The sequence below is a fragment of the Falco biarmicus genome, chromosome 6 (genome assembly GCF_023638135.1).
Source record: "Falco biarmicus isolate bFalBia1 chromosome 6, bFalBia1.pri, whole genome shotgun sequence".
Taxonomy (NCBI): Eukaryota; Metazoa; Chordata; class Aves; order Falconiformes; family Falconidae; genus Falco; species Falco biarmicus.
In genome coordinates, this window is record NC_079293.1 from 66,631,814 (window position 1) to 66,646,748 (window position 14,935).

The 14,935-nt window shown below is 45.1% G+C and overlaps 1 protein-coding gene across 4 annotated transcripts in view; it reads right to left on the bottom strand.

The window, feature by feature from the left end:
• Positions 1-14,935, bottom strand: part of SOBP (sine oculis binding protein homolog) — a 118,973-nt gene that overhangs the window by 54,067 nt on the left and 49,971 nt on the right. The gene's annotated exons all lie outside the window — the stretch shown is intronic.

Genomic DNA, 14,935 nt, shown 5'->3' on the forward strand with positions numbered 1-14,935 from the left:
CATTAAAATGATGAGCTCCTGGCTCCCTGCCAACCTATTTAAATCAGCCCCTGCCCAAAGAAGCCGGGGAGAGGAGGAGGGGCGGGGGGGGTGGGGGGGCGACTGGAGCTGGGTGAGGGGAGCGGGCAGGGGCGGCTGGGCGAGGAGCAGGTAGCCCCGCTCCCCATCCCTCCAGCCGCCCTGCCCCCCCCGCCTCCCCGGGTAGGGGGGCCCAGGGGTGCCCGTGTGCAATGCACACACATCCCGGCGGCATCAGCACTGGTGTATCGCTCTCCCCTCGCGCGGCGTGAACTGCCTGTCGTCGTGTGTCACACTCCTGGTGCCCAGGCTTTTTCAGCGTTGGCGTTTATGAAAGATATTTACACCTTGTAGGCTCTACGGCTTGTTTGCCTTCAAATAGGCTTCTGCCTCTCCCCAGGGAGATGGGGTGGGAAAGGGGAGCTGTGGGTTAACAGCAGCAGGGATTTTCAGGAGAACAGGAGGGTGCTGCACCTCATGGAAAGCCTGTTGACTCCAGTGGGCTTCAGCCTGGGTGTCTGCATGCTGGCCCTGGGGAATGAACAAACCCTGCCCGACAGAAAATACCATTTTTAAAAGTGCAAAGTTTGTCCAAAAGTATGTTTTGAGTCATACCTACAATTGATTATTACACAAAGCGGGAAGTGGGAAATGAGTTTATTCTGTACGTTTCCTAGCAGCTTATAGGTATTTTCTTTCACTGCCCTCAATGGCTGCAGGGTGGAAAATGTTTAGAATTTTTCCTTCAAACCACAAGGAAGAGGCAGAGCATTCCTGAGCACCTGAAATCACTTTTATATTGACATAGGTTTAAATGTATTCTTCTAATTATTAGTTTGAAACTGAAACCTCTCTCACACAATAAATCTACCTCCCATGCTGAGTGGAATACAAAGTCCAAATTCGACCGTGTTTTGTAAAAAAAAAAAACAAAACCAATTTTCATTTTGAAAACAAACTTTGTCCTTTCCTCTTCTCCATGGAAGAATATGGGCAACCCACTGAAGCTCTTCCAGGTCATCTAGAAGACAACCAGGGGACAAATGTCTTAAAAATGCCTAGCACAATGGGAATGGACCTGTCAGCTCAGGATCACAGGTGCCAACGGGATGCTCAGTGACAGAGACCTAGTGAGATGTTGCATTGGGCACAGGTGTTATGTAGGGCTTGGAATGCTATCGGTGCCCCCAGACTCCTGAAATTCTATCTTGGCACTATTCTAGACATTGTGCACATGACGGCTGGCACATTGTAACCTGCCAGTGACCCTTTGGAGCTTTATCTTGGTGCACGCACACACCTTGTAAAATGAAATGGATATCAGAGTGTTTGTAGTGCATGTATCAAAATATAGAGACAAACTCCACTGACCTTGATCTGCTTACCAAAATTGCCAGTTACACAACAGTTATTCACCCCTGCTTGATGGCAACATGTCCCCTCTCCTACTGATCCAAACCTCATTTTATTTAACCTTGGTTATCACCAAAATTTCCTAGTCTCAAAACCAGTTCAGCGACATACTGATATAATTCATTCTGGCAGCAAGAGTATACCTAGTATAGCTAGCTGGTTTCCATTGTAAAAAATACCTGTTCTCAGCAGCCAGGGTTAATTCTCCAGTTGCTTTACACTAATTCATTACCACCATCTTATAGTTTTAAATAACTTGCAGAGGGAAACACAATGTTGAGCACAGTTCTAAGCCTATTACAAAGTGGCTCAGAGTTTATCTTGCCATGGTAATATTGTTATATGCCCGTATCTACACTGACTCGCTCTCAGTCGCTGCTGCACACCAGTAAGTGATCGCCTCAGCTCCCCAGCATCTCGATCTCACTCACAGGAGGCTGGCACCTACAGCGTCTCCATCCCTGGCTGCCATGGGATGTATTTCGCCTGCTATTGTTCAAAAGGAAGCAACTGAAAAAAACCCAAGCCAAACCTGTGATCTCTCTGATCTTTTTAAAATCTTTTTAAACTGCTAAAATCATTATAGAAATGCTTGCATCAAAAACTGTATGTCCAAAATACTAGATGCAATTGATTGTATATATGCAGTATATGGTACAACTGCTCTCACAGCTCATTTTGTTCCAAGACAAAAAAGGCTCCAGCTCCTGTTCTGAGCCCTGGGACCATGGTGAGTGCTGCTAGTTTTATCAGTGCAAAACTGCTGCAACTTCACTGTGGCAGTGCCTCTCCTGGGATTTACTGAATGTCCTAATTCAATAGCCTCTACTGGCAGGCAGCCGCCTTCCCGTCAGCTGCATGGGATCCGAGAGGGAAACCTGCCCGTCGCTGGCCCGCGGGATGCCGGGCTGGACGCACACTGCCCCGGCTACTCCTGGCAGAAGAGAGTGTGTTAACCAAGGAGAAGTGCTGGTAAGGAAGATCTAGTGAAGAAACTGCAGTCGACTTGGTGGAGCTGGCTTGGCTGTAAGGTCAGCCTGATGACGGGTTGCACGGGAAATTGTGGCCTTTAATTGCAGGTTAGATATCAGGAAACCCTTCTTAATGACAGGTACAGCAAAGAGCTGGAGCATATTGCCTAAGGAGACTGTCAAAGCCCTGTCACCAGAGTTTTTTAAGAGCAGATTAGGCAAACATCTGTCAGGAATGACATGCACAGAGTAGCTCCTGATGTGGGGAAGCTGGACAGATGAGACCATTTCCTTCCCAGGTCCCCTTCCTCTCTGCTTTCTACCACTGAGCTTTGAAGGAAAATGGCAGGAGGGTAAGGAAAAAAAATTTAAAAAGAACAGAAAACAGGATCTGAAAGGACCTCTCTTAAAATAGCACAGCATTTGATGTTCAGAGATATGTGTACTCATTAATAAGTGCATGATGACAACTATCTTTGGCTACACAAACTGTGCTATTTGTTCTTAAGCCAGCCAGCCTATATTTGTGAAAGATGCCAATAGTTTGAAAACAGGCTATATATTAAGTCAAGATTCCTTTTTTTAACAAGACGAAGGAAGAACAATCTACAGCAGAATTTCCTCCTCTCTGAAGTGCATGAACACTTCTTTCTCCTTACTCTCAGAGAAAAATTATCTTGATCCAGACAGAGCTTCAGTGTAAGTCTTTTCATGCAGCCTTGGCCTCGGGAGAGGAAATCTGTGCTTACATTTTAATATTAAGGGCAGGATCTTATGATAGTATAAGTCACAAGGCAGGTTGAACAGAATAATTTATTAAGATGGAACTTGTTACTGCACAGCTTCCACTAAAATGAGACAATGCACTTGCAATGAAATCCTACTGCTCAGTCCACAAAAGTTTAATGCCACTTAACTGAAAACAGCTAACGTCTATTTTCTGTGAGCAACGGCCACTTCAGTAATGCAGAGTGACAGAATTAGCCTGCTTACTTGGGATAAAATTGCCACCTAATTTCCATAAATGTCCTTTAAAGCGGATGAAACACAGGACCGTTACCCCCAGACACATTAATTGCAGGCATTAGTTGAACCTCTCTGGTAAGACAAAAAAAAAGCTGCGAGAAGTTGAATAGCATTGCTATAGAAGCACAGTTAACTGTGTCGAGGCTCCCATCCCGTGGCGATGAACAGAGGCAGTTCACATCACCCTTAATGCTATTGTCTCCGGAGGCTGGCCGCAGATGGGAACTGAAAGCCGTGTTTCCGTTTCCACCACAAAGGTTATCTCTGCTTTCACTGAAACTTGAAGGAAATCCTTAGGGAAACCCTAATCCTTGAAATTCTAGTTCCTGTGCATTTCTGTTGTCCCAGATAATCAATTATCATGCTCTCTACATTCACTGTACCAACAATGGTAAAAATAGTGCTAAACTTCCATCTGCTGAGTATATTCTTCCCAGAAATACAAATGTACTTGCTGTAGGCTGGGGCGGGGGAGCAGGGGGGTGGCGATGTCAGGGTGACCCCACACTGGGAGCAGGGCAGGGCCAAGGATGACAGTCCAGGGAGGATGTCACTGGTTCACCAACCGGCCAGTTACAGGAGTGAGTGAGCCCTTGGCTCCGGGAAAGTCTTCCCTCAGGGAAAGCCGCCACTAATGTTTGACAAGATGTTTGCACTTCACAAGGATTTCAGGATTTTCCTGATGCGCGGAGTGATGGAATAAGTGGTATTTATTAGCTTATTGTCTCTCTCAGCTGCACTCTATTCACTAATCTCTACAGTTGTAATATTTTGCCACTCCAAGATACTAAAATCTTCTCCAGCTTTTCAAAAAAAGTCCCAGGTATTTTGAAACACATCAAAACAATGTTTCATAAAATCTCCCAAAACTCAGATCAGCGAAAACAAGGACCTGAAATCACACTAGTTGTTTATCATGCCATTATCATTTATATCCCACTAAAATCGAGGTTATCCTTTCTGCCTGACCTCCTGTGACCACCCCAGGTTAGAGGTGACCACCCTATCCAACGTTTCCCAGTTAAAGGGTCTCTCTGCCAGCAGTGACTCTCTGCACACTTGCTCTATGGACTTGGTGGTGGTCTATGGAGAGCTTGCAGGTCATGTGCTACTAACTCCCCTCATTTCCAGCTGCTAAAATGCATTTAAAGACAGCTAAAAATACATTAAATACTTTCCTAATGTTATTTTTCCATGTAAGCAACTGCTGCAGTCACCACAGGAATGTTATTTGATCGCCAAGGGGAGGGGAAGTGGTCCACGAGACAATCTGTCTACTGGAGGTGATCTATAAAGTTAAAAAAAAATTGGGAACATGCCCTCTTATAACTTCTTTATTAAGCATGCAGAGGAAAACCAGAAGGGCTTTTGCTGACTTCTTTTGCTGCCTCCTCTCCTCTCCCCACACCAATGCGCATACAAACACTTATACCAACACACACATGCACATCTCCACCCATTAATTAAGCTAGGAATTGAGATCTACACTGGAAGAAGTCACCAGTGGACAGAAACCAGCAGAACAGTATCAGCGCGACAAGCAAAATCTGGGGACTGTGCACGCAGCTCTTCCCAGGTCTTCAGCAGAGAGTGTACTGCTGGAGACAGGTTTGTGCCATCTTGTTGCCTGGGATCTATCCACAGCCTTCCTTGAAACCTCTCCCTGGCACTCAGCTGCTCCTGGCTCCTATATATTATAGTACAGACTCCACAGTTGCAGATTGTGTTACATGGTCACCAAGAAGAAGCACAGATATCCCTGCAAAGATGCAGTCCCTGTAGAGACTGCGGTTCCATTCCCTGCAGGCATCCTCAGCAAGACAAGGGACCCTACCACTGGTGTATCTCGTGGCAAGAGCTGCTTACGCTTTACTGTGGTATTTCCATAATATACAGTGATGAATCTAGACCCAGACTCTAACCTTCGTTCAAATGTTAGTTGCTATTTCAAAAGCAAATACAAAATCTGAATGCAATACCACTAATGGCAGACTGAATTAGAAAACCATCAGCATCTCGAGTCCATGTGTTTAGGAGAAGGTTTGGTGTGGAAATGCCTTCGGGAGCCAGTGATCTGGCTAGCATGATTAAAGCCAGAGGAAATACATAATTCAGAACATCCTGTGATCTTCTCCATTGTGCTGACAGAAGAAATACTCCCTGATTTCAAAAATAAATGATCACCAGGTCGAACCTGCTATTCAAACCAAACCAAACGCACACCTCCTTATTGTCCCTTTCTGAAGAGGTGTTAGAACTCCTGGGAAACAGGCAGTTTCGCTGAGAAAAGTCACCCCAGAAAAAATGTGTTACAACAAAGGAGAAGGTGCCAATCTGTGGAACGACAGGGCAGTTTTTCTGAAATTATCCTTGTCAAAGCAACTGTGGAATGTCATGTTCATTTTCTTGCATAACTGAAGCACACTAAAAAATCCAAACAAATGTGCCTGAAAATCTGATAAAGGTTATTTATGGATCTTTTCTTTTTTTTGAATAATGCTTGTCTTTCACAGGCTATGGATCTGAATGGTCCAGCTTTATGTATTAATTTTTTCACTCAGAATCTCACAAAATGCATCCTGCAAACTCTATTATAATGTAAGTAATACTGTAAGTGAATCAAAAGGAAATACTAGTAACACTACTACCCTAGTGCCTGCTAAAGTCATAACTTTCATCCTACTGCATTTAAAAGTCACTCAAAACTTACACCAAAAAGCAAAATGGATTCAGCTTTCCAGATTCTATACACCTTTTTCTCTCCTTCCCCCAGTTTTGTTTCATATACTTTATAGAAGAACCCTGATTTCCTTCTGGACTTCTCATCCTTCCAGGCAAAATCAGGATTTCCTTTTTATACAGCTTGCAGTGCTGTACGTTTATAGACCCTTCTACCACAGTCATAAAATACTTGGGAAAAACTGATGATCGCCTTCAGCTGCACAATACATCCAGAAAGAGCAACTGAAGCAAAAATAGTGGTGTCTACTGCCCTGGACCACTCTTCTAATTTTTATAGGAAGAGGAGCATAAGGATTGAGACATGAAATGACTCAGGCCCACAAGTAAGCGAGGTTGGTCCAGCCTCCATCCAGTTGCTCGGGCAGGGAACTGCCTCATGCTTTCAAATGAAAGCTCCCCATTAAACCTCATTTTCCCATTGCATTCCAGACTTAGGCACATTCTTCTTTCCTCTATTGGCCGATAACCGGGCAGCTCCTGCACCTTTACCAGCTTCCACGGGACTGCACTACCCTTTCCCTGACAGTTCATGGCATGGTGATACATGAGAAGTGTTCAGGTGGCTGCCTCAAAAGCTAATTTTTCAAACTGCACAAACCTTTACCCATATCATGAATTGTTAATAGCCAGTTCTGAATTGTCGAAGAATAAATACGATAACAAACACGTAACATTGAGATAATTTGAAATAAACTTTGTTTATTGTCCCTTTGAACGTTTCTTCGACAAGTCACAGCTGCGTGGGACCTTCATAAAAGCGTACCTACACTACTGATCTCCCTTCTGATTCATGACAGGCCTGATCCAGAGACACTAATGGACCGTGCTTGACAGTTATTGCAACGTATTCAATACACAGCCTAAAATACAGCTAGGAAAGAAATGAAAATATACTGTAGACTTCCCAGCAGATTCCATTTTTGTAATGGGTAGCTCACACCAGTGTAGCTGATAAGCTTTCCCTCTCTCTTTGTACTCCCTGCTTATTATCATTTATGAGATAAAAGTGTTTTTGAAAGTATTCTGTGTGGTTCACTACCAAGTGGCGCAAGGTTCTCACTGCTGCCATTTCTACAAGGGTTCCCAAGCAGAGATGAGAGACTCCTGTGCAGGGCAAGCACACATTTCCAATTAGCCTGCCAGAGAAGCAGAGAGGCAGAAAAACAAAACACACCACCAAGTTTAAAAAAATAATAGAAAAAAAAGATCCTCAAATGTTGGTAACAGTTAGCTAAGGCTCACAGACCAAACAAATCACTGTCCCTAATGAATTTGCTTCAATGCATCTGCTTATTCCAAGCTTTGGCATTGTAAATACCAGAGCAACAATGCGGATTTTCTCTGATTGCAGTGTCACATATATGATTAATCATCTTGACTCAGAGCATATTTTTTTAAAGCAATTGCAGCTGGTTTAATGAACTCCTCTCCCACTGGCTTTTATAGACTAGTCATGATCAACATACCATTAAGATAAACCTCGCACCCCATCCCTCCCCTCTCTGACAGCTTGCCTTATTTGCCTCACAACAGTCAATATCCAATTAAGAGGCAACGGATTTGATCGATACAGAAGGTAACAATAAGACTTAAACAGCTGGTAAATTCTACACTTACTGTTTTTCTTTAATTCCCTTCTTTGTGGTATATAAACAGTTCTGCACTTTAAATAAATGCAGAGAAGGAAAAACAATGGCCAGGTCTGGTTCCCTCAAATGAGCTGTGTCTGCAACCTACTCCGCAGCAATAAATGCTTGTTTGGGAGCAGTGCAAGACAGGCAGGATCCTGTTCTCTATATTTCCTGTGGCCTTTTAAAGGATGAAAATAGAAGTCTCTCCCTGCTTTGGTTACGAGTGACATGCCACTTGGGCCATTCACACATGGAGGGGCTGTACTATTATTAAAGCAATCATTTATGAGCTGGGTGAAGGGATGACTGGTCTGGAGAGGGGGGCAAAACCCGGTAGGAACAGAGCATATGCAGGAGAACAGGCAAGGAGAGGGTGAAAAGAAAGAAGGGGAAGCTTTGATACAAACAACATCTTCTACAACCTTAATATCATCTCCCAGTCTTTCTGCTGATGATGAATGGCTGCAATAAAAGGTGGGATAGTGGCAGTTATAAGCAGGACAAAAGCAAAACCTGGCTGGTGGTGAGGAGCATTCGTTGTAATTCCCGATAGCCCAGCTGGAGGTCAGGGACTGAGGTCACGATATTGCCACTGCCTTTGGGTATAATACCAGGTACTGCACTTCTCCCTCCTCTCCCGCCAGCTTTTTTTGAGGCTTTTATTCAAAGTTTTACTTTCAGAGACATTTCACAGAGTAATAGGCTGATATAGTCCAAATAAAGTAGCCCTCCTTTTCCAGGATTTCCACTCTTCTTTAAAGAAGTCATGACCATGGGGAGATGCCACAGTCTCACTGACAAATGGGACATAACTGAAACACCTCTGAGCTTGCTCCCGACACTGGCAGAAAGTTACTTCTAAATCACAGTGTCATGCCTGTGTTTTCCACTGCCCACTGCAACCCTCTGTCACCTGGAGGGATTCCAGTAACATATATCATGTCTAAAACCAGAAAACTGTCTGTTTAAACTCATAAGAAATTTCATAGCACACAGATCTTTTCAGGCAATGGGAGGCAACAAACGATAATTTATCTTCCCAACTTGCCTTGGGGTTTGAGAAGTCCCATACAGAGTTTTCTCCTCTCTGTCACGGTAAGATGAAATGTACTGAAAAACACCTCTGTCTTCCTAGCTCTCTTCACTACCACTTTCCCAGTGGTACTTTACCACAGGGAGCAGGTGCAAGTAGATCCTTGGCCAGGTTTCTGAGCCTAAAGGAAGCCACTTCTAACTATATCTAGCAGTTTACTTCAGGCCCCAGGCTTTATCAGACCACACCTTTGTTTTCCACTCTGTGCACTGTTATTACAGAAGAAAAAACCAAAATTATATTTCTCTAATTCCTAAAGACAGGCATAAAAATGGGGATGCCTCCACTAGAAAAAGGAGCAGGCACAAACACATTCACCATCTTTTTGTCTTTTGCATTGACTCAAATGGCTCATTTGCCATCCCCATCTCTATACCCAACCCAGCCTGGCCCCTCACCACATGGCAGAGGCTGGCGAGTTTTGCCACCTTTCCTGTAACGCTGATTTGTTCTCTCCTACTTCTCACTGACAGCTCCTGTCTTGAAAAGCATCCCTTGAGGCTGCACCAGACTCATTCACGCTCCCTGCTAGCACTGCTGTCTCCTCATGGGTGTGCGCGAGTATGTCCACGGCGTCCCTAACATTCCAGGGTGGCACTTTTAAAGCTTCCATGGGTTTATTCCAGCCTCTCATGTGCTGGCCTCTTAAATAACTCCTACTTGCCCAACACCTCCAACAAATACTTAGCCAATAAACTTGTTTACAGTTCAGCCTTCTGTTGTGGTTTAACCCCAGCAGGCAACTAAGTACCATGCAGCCACTCGCTCACTCCCCGCCCTGCAACAGGATAAGGAGGAGAATTGGGAAAAAAAGGTAAAAATTGAGATAAGAAAAATGTAATAATTGAAGAAAAATAATGATGGCGATGAAGAAGAAAAAGAAGAGGAAAAGGAGAGAGAAGGGGAGAGGAATAGAATCCAAAGGGTAGGGAAAACCCCCAAGTGATGCACAATGTAATTGCTCACCACCTGCTGCATGATGCCCAGACAGTCCCTGAGCAGCGATGGGTAGGCACTGGCCAGCTCCCCCCTGTTTGCACACAGAGCATGACATTCTATGGTGTGGAATATCCCTTTGGTTAGTTCAGGTCAGCTGTCCTGGCTGTGTCCCCTCCCAATTCCCCGTGCCCCTCCAGCCCTCTTGCTGGCAGGGCCTGAGAAGCCAAAAAGTCCTTGGCTTGGTATAAACATCACCCAGCAACAACCAAACGCATCGGTGTGCTGTCACCATTGTTCTCATGCCAAATCCAAAGCACAGCACTGCCCCAGCTAGTAAGAAAATTAACTCTATCCCAGCTGAAACCAGGACACCTTCTTCAGTGTTTTCTCACTGTCCAATTGACTATTTGGCATCACCTCAAATGTACACTCACTGTGCTGCTGAGCCCGCTGAAGTCCCACTGGTGGCCTATGCAATAGTCTGCTGCCATAAGTCTGTCCCATTTTCCTCAAAGGTGGAGCCAGTGCTTCCAGAGGGAAGAAAAGAGATGGAGCTAGGACATTCCTCTGCAAAGCAAGTACTACACCTACAGAGCTGGGAGCTGCCAAAATCACATCCCCTGCACAGTGAGTGCCCCTGGCTCCTCCATTCAAGGGCTGGGCTTGAAGCAGCCAGGTGGGCTTTGCAATATTCAGAGAGTGAAGAACTCCTGGTGTTTCTCCACTCCCAGGCTGTGAATCAAGTCCTTGCCTCTTCTGTTGCCAGGGCAGACACCTACCTATCTCATTTTAGGGTGCAGTCAAAACAATGTCTCTGTCTAAGCAGAGTGTGCAGAAACTTGTAGAAATGAGGCCTTCAGCCTTTCAGTCACCATGCGCAGCTCCGCAGATTCCCTGTTGTTTGACCAATATGTAGAGGCCTTCATTTTGGTCACAGTGTGCATTACTGTAGGAGGCAGCAAGGCTTGGAGGAATCTGATGCTCTTACTACTTCCACTACACAGAAGTACAAAAGCATCAAGCAAATAACCAGCCCTATATAAACACTTTAAGCACATTCTTAGTCTACTGAATAGTGCTGCTATCTGAAAAACTTGACATAACTTTCTGTTCCATATCTAATTCCATCAAAATCCAAGACCAAATTCTCCCACCTGTATCCTGACCATTTTGCATTGGGTATCAGCTTTGTGAAGTGCAGCAATGGTCTTGACCTCTGTTGTTCTTAGTGCACTTTTCATTCTGGGCCTAAAGCTTCTCTAAAGTGGAGAAAGCACCTGCTTGCCTTTCACACAATCACCAGTAAAACTAAGCCTAGGCAAAGGCCAGAGGTAGCAAGATAACCACCGGGCTAGTGCCAGATGTTCAGCCTAACATGAGAGTAAGGCCAACAGACTGGAAAATCCACCCGTGTTTCCCAGTACTACTAGCAGGAGGAGCACCGTGGTGGTGGCCGTCATCATCATCTCTTTAGCAACAGGCTGGTCAGAGACAAAAGAAGCTAAGGAATCCCCTTTTTGTAGTCAGAGTGTGAGTTCCAGGAACAGAATTACAATTTAAATTAATTACATCTAACCATGTAATTAACACTCGTGTCAGTTTATTACAGGCATCTTCACCATCGGTGCTGTGAAATGCAACTTAGTGACTTTTTTTTTGTGGGGAACGAGATGGAACAACCATTTGTCTCACTTGCATTGTTTATATATTAATTGCTAAATTGTTACTAATATTATTAATCTCATTATCCTAATTACATGTGTTCTATCTTTTTACAGTAGCTTTCCTTCCAGAATCAGACTACTTCACACATCTCCATTGTTCCTCTCTGTCGGTTTAGAAATCTGATGGGGAATCACTGGCATCAAAGAAAGGGGACATGATTATCGAGCACGAGGAGCTGCAACATCAGCTGCTGAGCAGGAAGGGGAAATCTATGCGTGTTCTTCAACAACCGGCACACTTCACAGCATACACTGGCACAACACTTCACATGGTAGGAGGTGAGGTTTAAAAAATTGGACCACTGTAATTCTTTAAAAGCAGCCAGGGTCTCTTTCTGAAAGTCTAGGTCATGTGCCTGGCACTGCATCATATGGTGTCTCTCTTCTGCCATTTGTTTATTTGCTTCTGGCAGTTTTGGCAGTGAGGTATCAGAGTGAAATGCACACCACTCCATACATATGGTGGGAAGAATCTAGTGCATCAGTTTAATGCATACTGTACTGTATACACATTCTGTTTTATCTCTGAGCACAGCTGTGCTGTAAAAGCTTACAAAATGTGAAGCCTTCTGTGCAGCAAAAACATCGACAGGAGAAGCTGGCCTATAACTTATTAGGTTGTGACACAAGCCAAAAAAAGCCAGCACTAAAGCTGACAACTCCTGGCATCGTGAGGAAAAGTACAGCGGCTCAAGTGTAAAGAGGGAGTGTCAGCCCTAACTTCACGTTTTGGGCTTTTGCTGCTGCGGGTCACAAATAGCGATGGTTTGTTCTAGGACAATGACTCCCAACCCTGGCGTGTGGCTTCCAGCTAGCAACCAGCAAACAAAGAGGCAAATCATCCCCCCAGTGCCCCGCTGCACTTGCAGGTAGCCTGTGCTAGGAAGGGATTCAAGGAGGGGTGGACAAGAGCCAAAAAGCTCTCGTGGCTCTCCTCCTCGCCCAGCACTGTAGCCTTCAAGCTGTGATCGGTCCTGTGTCTCCTACTCCCCCAGCTCTTTGGGCTGAAGGTAGTGGGAAACATATGGTAGGCAACTCTCCTGTGCTGGTTGGACCAGATGTCTGGTAATTATTTTTTTCCACCACAGTGTTGAAACAGGGACTCTTTTATTTTAATCTGAGCAAGAATGGCCACACTGGGTCAGATCTAAGGTACCCTAGCCCAGACTTGTCTCCAGTAGTGACCAGTATCACACTCTTGAGCACAATCTGAGGATCAACGGGCCACCCTGTCCTTCCAGGGGTACAGACCTGCCACAAGGGCAGTGGGAGAGGGTGTCTGAGAGGTCTGATAAGTGAGTTTGGCCTGTATATTCACTGTTCCTGGATTTTTTTACGTATATCTCACTGTGCAGCACTGAACTGTGTGAGATTGTAGTACATCTCCTTTCTTACCTACTGATGGACTCCATCTATGCATGCATGTGTAGGTAGAGAAGTGTGGTGAGTAAGCAAAACAGGGAAGGGAAACTCAAGGTGGGATGGCACTTCTTAGGATGCAGAGGAACTTCCCCGATAAGAAAGTCATGACTGGAGACATCACATTTCCTCCCTTATCCCAGAGTAATGAACACCCCATGCAGCTGAGCAGTGGAGCTGTCAGGGCTGATCTGTGTGCTTCCCCTGCCTGCTGTGAGGGCTCCCCAGCCAGATGAAGCCTCAGCTACTGTCTGGGAAAAAATCCCTCCTGTCTGGCCCAGTGCTGCCTGAGATGGTAACCTCTGGCTCCAGCAGCTTCCTTGACGGCTACAGGTTGTGGAAAGCACAGCCGCATGGTAGAAGAGATCACATCATCCCACAGGCACTCAGCCAGAGGAATCGCACTCTTTTCGGCTCCTTACCCAAATGTATTTCTCTCATGCAAGAGCCCACTTGATCCCAAGGGGAAGGGAGAGCCTAATTGTCCTGCCAACAGAAGCTGAGGGAGAAAGGCATCCCAGGAGGAAGCTTTTTTCTAGCCTCCAACACATCCCTCTGCTGAGAGAGGGCTTCCCTCCTCTGACGCAGTCATGATGATGGCACCTCCAAACCCAGCTGCTCCCAAGGGCTGCCCAAAAGGCATCAGAGGAGTCCTGCAGCAGGGCACTGGCTCCCAGCCCACTCCCACTGCCCTGTGCCCCCAGGGCTCCCCTGGGAGGATGACTCTGAGTTGCACAGCATGTCACCGTGGAGGATGAAATACAACCCCCAGCTAAGTTTAGCTTTCTGCCTCGTCTCGTGGGAGCACAGTCGCATGGCTCTGCCATTGCCCCATGTCCGCCTCCTCCTTGCCTGCTCCATGGCAAAGGGGAAGGGGGACCTGGCTGTATACTTTTTGGGGGAGACAGACAAGAAACAGCAATTTAAGGCTCAGCCAGACATTTTGTCACCCGACCTATCAAAGATACGAAAATAAGAGAGAAGCAAGGAAAGGGGAAAATAACAAGTTCTTGCCTTGAGTACTAATTGCTGCGTTTATTTTCAACAACCAACTTTAATTGCATCTCCACACTGGATAAACCTTCTTTTCCAAACATTATTTTAAATACATGGAACGTTCCTCCTTAAAATCTGGCCATGATCTGCACTAAAGGAAATAGTAGCAGTGAAGGGTAATCAGAGGTTTGGAACAGCTCTTACATAAGATATTAAATAACAAGGACTTATCCACTTAAAAAAAAAAAAAAAAAAAGATGAGAACAAGTATGATAGTAGTCTATGTAGGCTGCTATATTTTTATGTTACCTACAAAAAGTGGCTAACTATCCATTCACCGGACATTGTTTCTCACACTGCAAGAAGCTAGAAGTTCAATAAATTCGCAAAAACAAATGAAAGAAAGCAACTCTTTGCAGAAAAAGTCATCAGGCTGGGTGGTGTGCAGGTCAAAACTACACATGCATCCAGGAGTGTAATGCATTCTGGAAGGACACATTCATCAGCTATTAACAGCAACGGTACAAGCGCTCCAACACTGGAGTTGTTTCAAAGAACCAGTACAGTGATGGCTTCGATGTGACGAGCCATGAGCCTGGCCTGCAGGGTGCGTGCTGACTGCAGGTGGAGTTTTGGGACATTCGTGCCTCTGCAGCCAAGTCCTAGGAACTGATTTTGGAGGTAACAACTCTGGATCTGTTTTAAAATCTTGAAAGTCACCCATGGAAGTTAGTTTGGGCAATCATTTCTCCCTCCAGAAAAAGGTAAATAAATTGTTCCTGAAACTGGTAAGAGACTTCAGGCACAGGGGTTGAATTTAACATGCACAGCAAGCACACCTGGTTATACTACACATTGGCTAAGAGATGGAAGGGCAAAACTTGTATGTGTATCTCCTGACAGTACTGGACATGGACTAGCTTTACTTCTTATACATGATCTAGGAAAGGTTTGTCATTGAAG